The sequence below is a fragment of the Natator depressus genome, chromosome 2, assembly GCF_965152275.1.
Source record: "Natator depressus isolate rNatDep1 chromosome 2, rNatDep2.hap1, whole genome shotgun sequence".
Classification (NCBI taxonomy): Eukaryota; Metazoa; Chordata; order Testudines; family Cheloniidae; genus Natator; species Natator depressus.
Genome location: NC_134235.1, coordinates 1,865,039 through 1,878,142, shown reverse-complemented (window position 1 = coordinate 1,878,142; position 13,104 = coordinate 1,865,039). Strand labels below are relative to the sequence as shown.

Genomic DNA, 13,104 nt, shown 5'->3' with positions numbered 1-13,104 from the left:
GCTGGCCTGCAGCTCTCCACATCCACCCTCACACCAGTGTGCCAACCGCATTCCCACCCCCTAGCAATGGGCTCCTCGCCAGCACCTAGAGCTTACAATCCATGAGGGGGGTAGGAGGGCACGGCTGCTATACATTCCCCCTTCAGACCCAAAGGCCAGTTCTCCCACCCCTAACCCACAGGGAATCATTTCCCCCAGTTCAGCGAGAGTCTGTGCTCTGTGAAGCTACCTCTGACCTGTTCCACCCAACACTCCAATATAAGAACATAAGAACGTCTATACTGGGTCAGACCAAAGGACCATCTAGCCCAGTATCCTGTCATCTGACAGTGGCCAACAGAACAGGTAATTTCATGACAAGTTCTCCCTGTTTTAAAGCACCACGCTTCCATATAAAGGAGTTTCCTCCTCTCTGACGTGAAAGGTCCTTTTATTATTCTCTACAGAGGCAGCACTGCAGCTAAACAAATTCACCTCCATACTCAACAGACCAACCCAAGTGACCGCTGGGCACAAACCGAGGACAGTGTTTTCATCATGGCTGAACCACTAGCAACATTCCTGCCCAGGCCATGTGCACACCTGGTCCCAAGTATGCGCCCATCCCATATACAAAGCAGGGCCGCAGGATTTAGCACAAGAACAGCTTCCTGTGCCTAGACACTACCTGCACTAGGACCCTAAGGGAGTCTCACAACCAGCCCTGCAAATTCAAAGGCACAATGAACCCCCCCATGCTCATCCCCACCCCAACATCACCACAAAAGACTGAAGAAACAGATTTGAAGGAATCACTTTGCCAATCACGTAACCACCCCAGCAGCCCCCATTCACCATCTGCATCAGCAGCCTCCCTGGTGCCCCCAGTGGCCGTTCACAGGCAAGAACATCCCCTTGTTCACAGTCCCAAAAAGGGCCCCTGTTTGCATCCACACTCTGCCTCAAAGATTAGTCCCCCCGACCCCTGATTCCCATACACCAGTGGTTTTCAAACTGCGGGTTGCGACTCAATACTGGGTCGCGAAATGTAAGGCACTGGGTCGCATTGGCTCTGGTCAGCCCCACCAACCGGGCCGTTAAAAGTCCCATCAGTGGTGCTGCCTGGGTAAGGCAGGCTAGCCCCTACCCGTTCTGACACCGCGCTGTGCCCTGGAAGTGGCAAGCAGCAAGTCCGGCTCCTAGGCATGGGGGCCACAGGGCTCCGTGCGCTGTTCCCACCCTGATCACCAGCTCCGCTGGGGGAGGGGGGAAGATGTCGGTGCCTGCGGGCAAGAGCTGCGCAGAGCTGCTTGTGCGCCTCCACCTAGAAGCCAGACCTGCTGCTGGCCGCTTCCGGGGCACAGCACGGTCCGCGGTGCCAGGAAGCCTGCCTTAGCACCCCCACTATGCCACTGATCAGGAGTTGCCTGAGGTTAGCCCATGCCCCAACCCACTACCCCAGCTCTGAGCCCCTCCCAAACCCAGAGCCCCCTCCCGCACCCCAAATTTCTCATCCCTGGCCCCACCCCAGAGCCTGCACCCCCAGCCCAGAGCTCTGACCCCCTCCCACACCCTGAACCCCTCATTCCCAGCCCTACCCCACAGTCCTCACCCCCACACCCCAAACCCCTCATCCCCAGCTCTGTTGGGTCACAGACGTCACTTTTCTTCAACTGGATCACCAGAAAAAAAAAAAGTTTGAAAACCACTGCCATACACCCAGCTCCCCAACTTCCATCTGTATGCACTCAGCAGCACCTCCATCTGCCCCTGTCTCCAGCTTCTCCACACCCCCTTCAGCACCTTGGTGCCTGTCATAAATATAAAGGGAAGGATAACCACCTTTAAATCCCTCCTGGCCAGAGGCAAACCCTATACAGGTAAAAGGGTTAAGAAGCTAAGATAACCTCGCTGGCACCTGATCAAAATGACCAATGAGGAGACAAGATACTTTCAAAGCTGGAGTGGGGGGGAACAAAGGGTCTGCCTGTCTGTGTGATGCTTTTGCTGGGAACAGATCAGGAATGCAGCTTAGAACTCCTGTAAAAAGTTAGTAAGTAATCTAGCTAGAAATGTGTTAGATTTCTTTTGTTTAATGGCTGGTAAAATAGCCGTGCTGGAGGGAATGTATATTCCTGTTTTTGTGTCTTTTTGTAACTTAAGGTTTTGCCTAGAGGGATTCTCTGTGTTTTGAATCTGATTACTCTGTAAGGTATTTACCATCCTGATTTTACAGAGGTGATTCTTTTACCTTTTCTTTAATTAAAATTCTTCTTTTAAGAACCTGATTGATTTTTCATTGTTCTTAAGATCCAAGGGTTTGGGTCTGTGTTCACCTGTACCAATTGGTGAGGATTTTTATCAAGCCTTCCCCAGGAAAGGGGGTGTAGGGCTTGGGGGGATATTTGGGGGAAAACGTCTCCAAGTGGACTCTTTCCCTGTTCTGTGTTTAACATGCTTGGTGGTGGCAGCATAGGGTTCAAGGACAAGGCAAAGTTTGTACCTTGGGGAAGTTTTTAACCTAAGCTGGTAAGAATCAGCTTAGGGGGTCTTTCATGCAGGTCCCCACATCTGTACCCTAGAGTTCAGAGTGGGGAAGGAACCTTGACAGTGCCCATGAACCACACTGCTGTCCATGCACCCAGACCCCTTGCAGCCCTCCCATGCAGCGCCCAGATTCTCAGAGACCCATATGTCATGCCCCTATTTTCTCCACCCCGACACTGGTGCACCCTGCCCCCATTCCCCAACATGCACCCTGCCTCCCCATGCGCCTCCCCCTGCTGTCCATGCATCCTGCCCCTCACTGCCCCCCATGCACCCCCCTCCCCCATGCACTGCAGAACAAGGAGTAACGGTCTCAAGTTGCAGTGGGGGAGGTTTAGGTTGGATATTAGGAAAAACTTTTTCACTAGGAGGGTGGTGAAGCACTGGAATGCGTTCCCTAGGGAGGTGGTGGAATCTCCTTCCTTAGGAGTTTTTAAGGTCAGGCTTGACAAAGCCCTGGCTGGGATGATTTAGTTGGGGTTGGACCAGATGACCTCCTGAGGTCCCTTCCAACGCAGATATTCTAGGATTGCCCCATCCCTCATCCATGCACCCTGCCCCCGCTCCCAATACCCGACGCACCTCCCCATCCCCCTCCTGGTGCCATGTCTGGCCCTTGCCCACTGCGCCATGCGCTACTGGCAGCAGGAAGGGCAGTGGCCGGTCCTCACCCCCTGGGGGTGTCTCTGATGGAGGCCCCCAGCCTCGCTGCCCCCAGTGCAGCCCCTATCCCCGTCCTGGCTCTGTTCCCAGTTTGGCTCCAGCTGTAACCAGCCAAAATGCTCCTGGAGGTGACAGGGCAGCCCCAGCAAAGGGTCTTGGCTCCAGAATTACTCCCTATGGGGCCTTTAAGGACACATTCCTAAGGATATTTGGTTGAGATGGTAGCTGAAGAGGGCTCTGGGTCTCACTCTACAGTGCTGCCAGACAGAGACCTATTTCCATCTAGGGCAGTTTCACCCTGGACAGACTATGTCTGAAGTATATAGACTTTGTCAGTCTCAGCGAGGGGATCCCTAAAATCTTTGCTGGCTACAAAGGAGAAGTCCCTGCTCAAGAGCTCCGTGCCCCACCCTCTCTCCAGCTGGGACCTGTTGCGCCATCCTGGCCTGTAACAGGAGAGGTTGTAAACAAGCAGCAGCAGGGACATGCCAGGGCTCTCGGGAAGCAGTGTTCCTTCACAGGACTAATCTGGGAGGCCCAGCCATGCCACTGCCCCAGACACAGGGAGCCCATTTGGTTTCAGATAGGAGTGGGGGAGATAAGCCCTTGCAGAAGGGTCCCTGGGAGCATGGAGGGGACTCAGGGCCAGCTGCTAACAGACAGTAGCTAGGGGGCCGAGTCCATCCCAGGCTCCAGGGACAGAAGTGAGCAATAGAGGAGAAGCACCAGGCTAGGGAACCCGTCCACCCAGCAAGGTCAAAGGGAGGTCAGCTCCTCCCGGACTGAGGCTGCTGGATATTCTTTCCCTGACATAACCCAGAGGAGATTAGCAGAGGCACATGCTACGTGCACTGACATGCTGAGCAGCCATCTGAGGGACAGCCTCAGCATTAGCCACACAACCCTGAGCCCGCTCCCCCAGACATCCCCAGTGGAGCCTGTCACGGAGTCCGTGGGCGATGCTCTGGAACTGCTCCCCATGAAGGCAGGCAGGACTCTGGGGAAATCTCCTCTCTGGTGCAGCCTGTCTGCAGGACACACAGCTCACCCAGCTTCCACCTTCCTGGGTCTGACCTCGGAGCATTCAGCCTCCTCTGCCCCTCTGTGCGCTTCCCCCAGCAAGTCCGCCCAGGCAGGGCTCCTGGGGAAGCCAGAGGGTCCTGCACCCCAACTTTGCAGTCAGACGTGACTCTCAGCCAGCCAGGAAAAAAAGAGGTTTATTAGACGACAGGAACATGGTCTAAAACAGAGCTTGTAGGTGCAGAGAACAGGACCCCTCAGCCGGGTCCATTTTGGGCCCAGTGAGCCAGACAACCACGTCTGCCCTTCACTCCATGTCCCAGCCAGCCCCAAACTGAAACTCCCTCCAGCCCCTCCTCCCCTGGGCTTCCTTCCTTTCCTGGGCCAGGAGGTCACCTGATTCCTTTGTTCTCCAACCCTTTAGCTCTCATCTTGCAGGGGGGAAGGGCCAGGCCATCAGTTGCCAGGAAACAGGGTGTCGGCCATTCTCTGTGTCCAGACCCCTGCACACACCTGTCCTCTAGGGCTCTGCAATGATCATACACCCCTATCCCACCACCTACATACTTAAGAACTGCATAGGGGAAAGTGAGGCACCCCCACACGATTCAGAGGAACCATTAACAACAGTCCCGCTGCGTCACATCTCTCCCCCCTTCGAGATCGAACTGAGCGGGGTCACTTAGCCGGTGACCTGGGGAAGTTCCAAGCCACCAACGTTCCCATGGATGCCCCAGCATCTCTCCCATTCCTTGGTGGGAGTTACACCAGGCCCTTCCAGTTTCATGCCCTCCCTTAGGTCGGGGGTGGTCAATAGCACTCACAGGCCGCATGGGGGAAGGTTTCTGCGGCCCATGCCCTTTGGCCACCCCAAAACCCCAGGGGGTCAAACTGGGATTGCGTCTTCTCCCCAACAACCTGTTATAGGACTGTTTAATTTTCTTAACAGCTTTCACTCCATCTGAGACCTTCTCAAAGCTATCCACACTGGATCTTTCAACAGGAAAGTCAGTGGATCCATTCACAACAGAAAATTTCGGGCTGTTAGGAACTGAAACTTTCTTGATTAAATCACTTTCACACCCTTCAGTTGCAGTAAACTACTTGCAAAGACTCCATGAGGATTTCTTTCCCTAGGGCTTTTCTATGCAACAATTCACCCCTCACAGAAATTCTGCTCTTACCCTCTTTACCTATGGCTTGCTCTAGAGGAACACTTTCCTGAGCAACAACAGACTCTTTCTGGGTCTCCCTTACATCCAGAATTACCTCTGGCCCATCCGGCGGATTCCTACACAATCCCCTTTCAGGCAAACTTACAGACTTCCTAGATAAAAGGTCAGAAGCATTCTCCTTCCCTTTGCCACACACAAGTTCAGGAATCTTTTCCTTCTTGCTACAGGTTTCCACTCCCTCAGTAGGTAACACAATCACATCCCAGCCAGGGCACAAGAAGAGCAGAAAGGTGATCTCACCCTGATAAGAGAGTTGCTACACCCTTTCCCAACCACACACTAGCAACAGGCAAAATACAAGCACCAGAATTGTCTGGGCTCTGGGATTTTGCATGGACACTAACTGGATGCGACCTAGTTACAGGGCCATTCTCCCGAGCAGACACAAACTTAGGACCCTTCCCTTCCCGGGCTTTAGCTGAATCCAGAACCAGCTCTGAGACAACTGCACGACCCTCAACCATCACAGGCTGAAAGGCCCCTTCTGTCTGCTCCACAGACAAAGAAGAGCCGTACACACTTTCTCCTTTCCCAGACCCACAGCTTGGGATCTCATTCCCCTTGTCCCAGCACACAAAGCTGGTCACAGACAACTGCTTGGAGATCAGGGTAGCTCCCTCCATAGGCAAGTCAATACCCCTGACAGACACAGGCACATTTCCTTCCCTGTCACAATTCTCCACCCAGCTAACACGTAAGGTCCAGGGACACTCATCTTCCACTCTCCTCGCCTTCCCACCCTGCTGACTAGACACAGCCATCAGCTCACAAGGCTGCCTAGGCTCATCCAGACTTTCCTTACCCAGCACCTTGCCACTCCCCACAGATCCCCTGCCCTGCCTGTGTCTCCCCCCACTCAGCTGGGGTCTCAGCTCCCACTGTGCTCAGCGCTGCCCTTACTGTCCCAGTGGGGGTAGGCAGCGAGGTCGCTGCTTTCCTCATTGCATCAGAGCCAGCATGAGCTCCCTCTCCAATGTGCAAGGGGGTGGGGAGCATCTCTCTGTCCCACACAGCCCCAGGGGTCTGGTTACAGGCAGGCAGGTAGCCTGAGCCTAGCCGCTCCTCCCTGCTGCCAGCCAGGTCATCTGCATTTTCACTGACCATTTCCCTCTCCACCGATTGGTTCCCTGGATTCAAATTCAAACCCTTGGCAGTTATCGGAGCAGGGCCTGGATCCTGTCCCAAAGAGACACAGTCACCCCACAACAGGGTCTCGCAGCTGGTATCCTGGAGAACCCCAACCTCTCCTGGGTCTGCACAGGGATCTGGGCCATAGGCAGGGCGAGGGGCTCCATCCCTGGGACCCTCACCCAGCTCACACAGCCCCTCAGCATCTGAGGCTGCACCACCCAGGGCCTGACAACAGTTCTCTCTGTCCCAGGATCTCGCCACCCCAGGAATGTCCCCCTATTGACCATCACCTTCTCCTCCCACTGGAGGTCCGAGGGGCCAGGCCCCAGGAAACTCCACACAGACATATAGATTGGGGTCAGGAGTGGGAGCCTGTTCACCTCCCCACCCATCTGGCTGACGAAGTCTATGGCCTTGGGACCCAGCAAGGGAGCTAGACACCGGGGCTTTTCCGCAGGGTCCCCCTGGTTCAAATCTCCAGCCTGCTCAAAGGCAGTGAGGTGGGCATCCACATCCCCCCTCCTTAACCAGGGGCAGCAATTTAGTCTTGAGGTTCCCTGCGGAACTGGACCCCCGGGGTCTATCCCCACTCACCCCGGGGAGGTCCCCTAGGCCTCTCCGCTCCACCACCGCCAGTTCATGCTGCTGCTGCTTCTGCAGCTCTTTCTCAGGCTCTCGCTGTCTCTCACGGTCCCCTTGCTCCTTCGGACTCAGCTCCAATCCCATCCATCTCCGATCCCCGGATGGGGAACCCGATCGTGAAGACCCTCGTCTGGTCGGGGACAGGAGTCTTGGCAATGCCTGGCTACCACTCCAGCTGCTCCCAGATCCTGCTATAGCCCCATTTGGGGTCAGGAATCTGTTCCTTAGAGCGGTCATCCTCCTCCAGCTGCACGATTAACTCTGCTTTGGTGAACTTTCCAATGCTCAACCCTCTCTTTCTGCACAGGGTTACAATGTCCTTCTTAAGGAGATGGTGACAGGCCATCACTCCGCTCTTCCCAAGTTGTTGTGGACTCACAGGCCTGTGTGCTCTCAGCTCCCCACGGTTTCCAGGGAGTACCCCTAGTGTGCCAGCCCGTCTCAAGGTCACCACCTCTTTGCCAGGGTCGAGCTGCAGACTCCTCCGCCCCTTGGACCGCTCGCTGCAATCCCCCGGGGGACCCTGTTACTGCAAAGAGTCCTTCTCTCTCCCAGGGCCAAGCCGCAGGCTCCTCTGCCCCTGAGCCTGCTCATCGCAGTCCCCAGGGGGGACCCCATTACTGTACAGTCCTTCTCGCTGGTCACACACTCCCAGGGGTTAACTGCCCCCCGAAACCGCTCCTCTCTGAGCCTTCAGCACGCTTGGTCAATCCCCCTTCGTTTTACTGCTCCCCAGTCACTTACTGCAGGAAGTGCTATCCATGGGGTGCAGTACATCCCACCTCTGCCACCAGTTGTCACGGAGTCCCTGGGCGATGCTCTGGAACTGCTCCCCATGAAGCCAGGCAGGACTCTGGGGAAGTCTCCTTTCTGGGAGCAGCCTGTCTGCAGGACACAAAGCTCACACAGCTTCCACCTTCCTGGGTCTGGCCTCGGAGCATTCAGCATCCTCTGCCCCTCCGTGCGCTTCCCACAGTGAGTCCGCCCAGGCAGGGCTCCTGGGGAAGCCAGAGGGTCCTGCACCCCAACTTCGCAGTCAGACGTGACTCTCAGCCAGCCAGGAAAAAAAAAAGGTTTATTAGACGACAGGAACATGGTCTAAAATAGAGCTTGTAGGTGCAGAGAACAGGACCCCTCAGCTGGGTCCATTCTGGGGGGCAGTGAGCCAGACAACCACGTCTGCCCTTCACTCCATGTCCCAGCCAGCCCCAAACTGAAATCCCTCCAGCCCCTCCTCCTCTGGGCTTTGTTCCTTTCCTGGGCCAGGAGGTCACTTGATTCCTTTGTTCTCCAACCCTTTAGCTCTCACCTTGCAGGGGGGAAGGGCCCAGGCCATCAGTTGCCAGGAAACAGGGTGTCGGCCATCCTCTGTGTCCAGACCCCTGCACACACCTGCCCTCTAGGGCTCTGCCATGATCATACACCCTTACCCCACCACCTAGATACTTAAGAACTGCATAGGGGAAACTGAGGCACCCCCACAATATTCAGAGGAAACATTAAGAACAGTCCCACTTCGTCACATCGCCTCAGCCCCAGGGACCCTGCAAGGAACAGCCAGCCTCCAGCCCCAACATTACAGGGGGCCACAGAGCACCAGGATTAGGGAAGGGCAACAAATGGCCTCAGTGCAGACACTCCAGGATGCAGCAAACACTCGACAGCTCCCTGCCCCACACCAACACTGGCTGCCCCAGCAGGTAACACAGCCTCCCAAGATGGGATTGGGAATTCTCGCAGACTCCCCTTACTGTGACAGCCGCTACCTACAAAGGGGCCAAGCCAGGATGGAAAACAAAGTCCTCAGGAACTCCAGTTCTTCCTTCTGACCCCTTGGATTCCCCCAGCCCAGTCTCTTCAGACTCACGTGGGTGCAGACACCCCATCAGTCCCCGACAGGGGGAATCCTGCATTTCCCAGCAGTGCCTGGATCAGTCCTATCTAAACTCTTCCTAATGGTGCCCGTGGAGCTTGGGCCAGGAGAAGAAAGGAACGAGCCCATGTGGAGGGGAGGGCAGACTTCCAGGTGGAGAGGAAACTGCTAACTCAGTAGGAAGCACCAGAGCTCTAATGACCACAAACATTCACACTGGTCTGGGACTAGTTTGGTCCCTGGCTCAACAGGGGCTGAAGCAGGAAAGGGAGCTCCCACAATCCCTTAGCAGCACCATCAGGGGGAGGGTCAAAAACAAACCAAGCCATGTGCTACATCCTGGTTCAGATTGCAGGAGCACCACCTCGACAGTCAACTCCAGGATCGGGGAGAGTTACACAGCACCTACAAACCTGGTCTCAGACAGACTGTGAGAATGGCTACTGCAGGGCAGGGAGGCAGCATCAATCTGAACAAAAGCAAACTTCCCCTTACTGTGACAGGTGCTACCACAGGAAACAACCATCAGGGGAAAAAACCTAACAAATAGTGAGAATGTTGCAGACGAGACGCTGCGGCCTCAAGCACAGAGAAGATACTTGGGTAACATTGCTACATTAGTGCACACAGACCCCGACCACTGTCAGAAGACAGGATATTGGGTTAGATGAACCACTGGTCTCACTCAGTATGGCCATTCTCACGTTAGCCTTTTTGGCCACAGTGTCACACTGGGAACTCATCTTCAGCTGATTGTCCACCATGACCCCCAAATCTTTTCCAGAGTCCCTGCTTCCCAGGATAGAATTCCCCATCCTGTAAACATGGCCTACTGTCTTTGTTCCTAGATGCAGACATTGCCATTTAGCCTATTAAATCACATATTGTGTGCTTGCCTCCAGCTTATCAAGTGATCCAGATTGCTCTGTGTCAGTGACAGGGTGGATAAAAATCAATGATTTTAAAAATTAAAAAAAAAAAAAATTGGATTTTTTTAAATTAAATCAGATTTTTTGATAAAATGCTTTTTGAGGAAAACACACCTATCTAAAGATAGTTTTAATTAAGATACATTATAGCTCAAATATATCATCATGGAATAGAGATTATAAATTCTAATTTTATAGTTTGAGACAATATATTCATGTAATGTTTAAGAAAACATTTAATGTAATGTTTAAGAAAAGTTTAAAAACATGTAATGTTTAAGAAAAGTTTTGTAAATGAGTTCCAATAGTTTATGGATTAGTGACCCAATCTTATGGGGTTCCAGGGGCTTCTGTATAGATTTAGGTTAATCTTTCTATCTACCCAATGGGACTCCTGCTCAGTCTAGAAAATATCATCAGAGATGCTTAGTTTAGCAGTTCTCAAACTGTGGATTTGTGTCTCCAGAGATAACATGCTTGTTAACAGCAAAAATGTTTTTAAACAAATAAATATATAGAGGAAATAACAGACCTCAACCCTATTGTCCCTCTACAAATTTGGGTACACAGAGTCAATCCCTTACCTCTATCTAAAAGTGCAAAGTTTCAAAAAGTTCAATGAATAGAAGATTGTTGGGGTTGGAACAGATCTGGACAAGGAGAAGTCTGGACATAAATGTGAGAAGCGAGGGACATATGCTTTTTTGTTAAAATATTATATGTTTGCTGTTGAAGAAAAAGATCCAGAATACTTAACATTGTAGTTTTAGTTAAATAAAACAATTTAAATGTCTGTCTGGTGATGTTCTCCTCCTAATACAGCATGGCAAGAAAATCCTCCAAATATTAATGATTAACCTGTTGAACTGGAGATATTTATGAAGTCATTGGGAGGTGAACTATCTGCTTCAATTACCTTTGGTAAATGAAAGAACCAATCATTCATTTTCTGATATAGCTGTAAAACTAATCTGAAGAGTTTTCAGAATAAATCACTGTTTAAAAATGTATAGTGTGTACCTTCTAAAATTGAAACCTACCTCTCTCTCTCTGAGTTGTGAAGAATATGTATTAAGATTATAACAACCAACAAGAATGCACTTTTATGTAGAAATCCATGATTAAATCACTAGACAGGAAGACTCCATTTAAATCAATTTGATTTAACTCAAATCCACCCTGGTCAGTGACCTGTCCTCTTCATGATTTACCACTCGACCTGGGTCTTCTGCAAATTCTTCCAGGCCATTGATAAAAATGTTAAATAGCATGGGGCTAAAAACCATTCCCTGGAGCACCTTGCTAGAAACAATCTGCTTAATGGTGATTCCCTGTTTACAATTACATTGGCCAGCCATTAATCTGTTTAATATGTGCCTTGTGAATTTTATATCATTCTGGGGTTTTTCCATCAGAACGTTGGGAGGTACCAAGTCAAACACCTGAGAGAAGTCTAAGTACAGTACGATAGGTTTCAGAGTAACGGCCGTGTTAGTCTGTATTCGCAAAAAGAAAAGGAGTACTTGTGGCACCTTAGAGACTAACCAATTTATTTGAGCATAAGCTTTCATGAGCTACAGCTCTCTTCATCGTGTGCATCCGATGAAGTGAGCTGTAGCTCACGAAAGCTTATGCTCAAATAAATTGGTTAGTCTCTAAGGTGCCACAAGTACTCCTTTTCTTTTTACAGTACAATAGCAATCTTATCTCATCACATTAGTCTGGTATCTATATAAACCCATGTTGATTTGCATTAATTACATTACACTTCTTTAGGTCATTATTAATCAAATCCCACAGCCGCTCCATTATTTTGCACAGGATCAAATGCCTATCACCCTGGTTATAAAATTGGCCCAACATTAGCTTTCTTCCTACACCTTGCTCCTGGTGCATACTTTTGGGTGCTCATGCTGCAAACACCCACCCTCAGTTGCGTTAAGGAACATGGTGCTTAAAATACCAGCAGACACCTGGAGCCCTGTTTACACTAACTCTCCAACCACCGACCACATCCATGACAGCAGTGGAAAGTCTAGCAAAAAAATCCTAATGCACACACAGCCTCTATGGAAGTGAAAGCCAACCCTTATCCTGACACAGAGGAGGGGGAAGGGATCCCGGACTGATAAGCAAACAGCAGCGTAGGGCTTTATAGCCTTGGGTCCAGAATAGCATCCCAAGGGTTGCTTGGGATAGCATCCTACGCATGCTCCCTAGCCGTGTTCTATTTTGAAAGCATTTGGTGGCTCATGACTCCTGCAATGGAATCGGCAGGGAAGGGATAGACTTCCAAAAGACTTGCTAGTTTAGCTAATCTCATGAAGTTACTGAGAGACATGGCATCACCACAGAGAGAAATCCTAGGTCACGACACTAACTTCATTCAAAAGGGCCTTTGTTTCAGTCCTGGAGATGTAGTTATACAAGATTTTATAGCTCCACAGCACCAGGCAATGACGATCGAGCAGCAGAGTTCTGGACATTGGGACCTCACGTGACCATATCCTGTCTCCAACTGTGACCAGTATGCGTTGCTGCAGAAGAGAGAGCACTGAACCCTGCTGGAGACAGGGAATAATCTGCCCAAAGGTGAAATGTCTTCTTACCTCTTAAGTGGTAACATATGCTCAGAGAAACAAGGCTTCAGCGTCCCCATTTTTTTCCACACCCACAGACTGCCCTCAACTGCCCCATGGGCTGAATCGGGCCAACAGGCTGCACTTCAGCCATACCCTGAGTTACCATAAACCCAGTCATCCAAGCACAGAGGGACTGGGTTAGCATCTGAAAAGGCGGTATTGGCCAGGTGACAGAGCATTATGGAGACACTTAAGCTGTTAAGAGGAAATAAAACATGGGGTATCATTAAACAATTACAGCCCATTCTTGACAGGGACCAAATTCTGACAGAAAATTTTCCTGAACCTCCTCTTCTGGCCTTCAGACAACTACTCATCATCATCAGAAGCAAGCTCCCCACAGACCAGGACACACCAATTCAAAGTGGAACCAGACCTGGCCAGAATAACCAATGCAAAACCTTCATAGCAGTGAAGGTATGTCTGAAGATCAACCTCCCTAG

At 51.4% G+C, this 13,104-nt stretch overlaps 1 protein-coding gene across 7 annotated transcripts in view; it reads right to left on the bottom strand.

The window, feature by feature from the left end:
* The window catches only part of MAF1 (MAF1 homolog, negative regulator of RNA polymerase III), a 45,890-nt gene that overhangs the window by 17,471 nt on the left and 15,315 nt on the right, over positions 1–13,104 (bottom strand). Inside the window, exon 1 of one of the 7 annotated variants that reach the window (XM_074943649.1) lies at positions 7,170–7,440. The exons of the other annotated variants lie outside the window; for them this stretch is intronic. The gene's annotated coding sequence lies outside the window, so the exon portion shown is untranslated. Of the gene's footprint in view, positions 1–7,169; positions 7,441–13,104 lie in introns of those variants that run through there. 7 annotated transcript variants of the gene reach the window in all.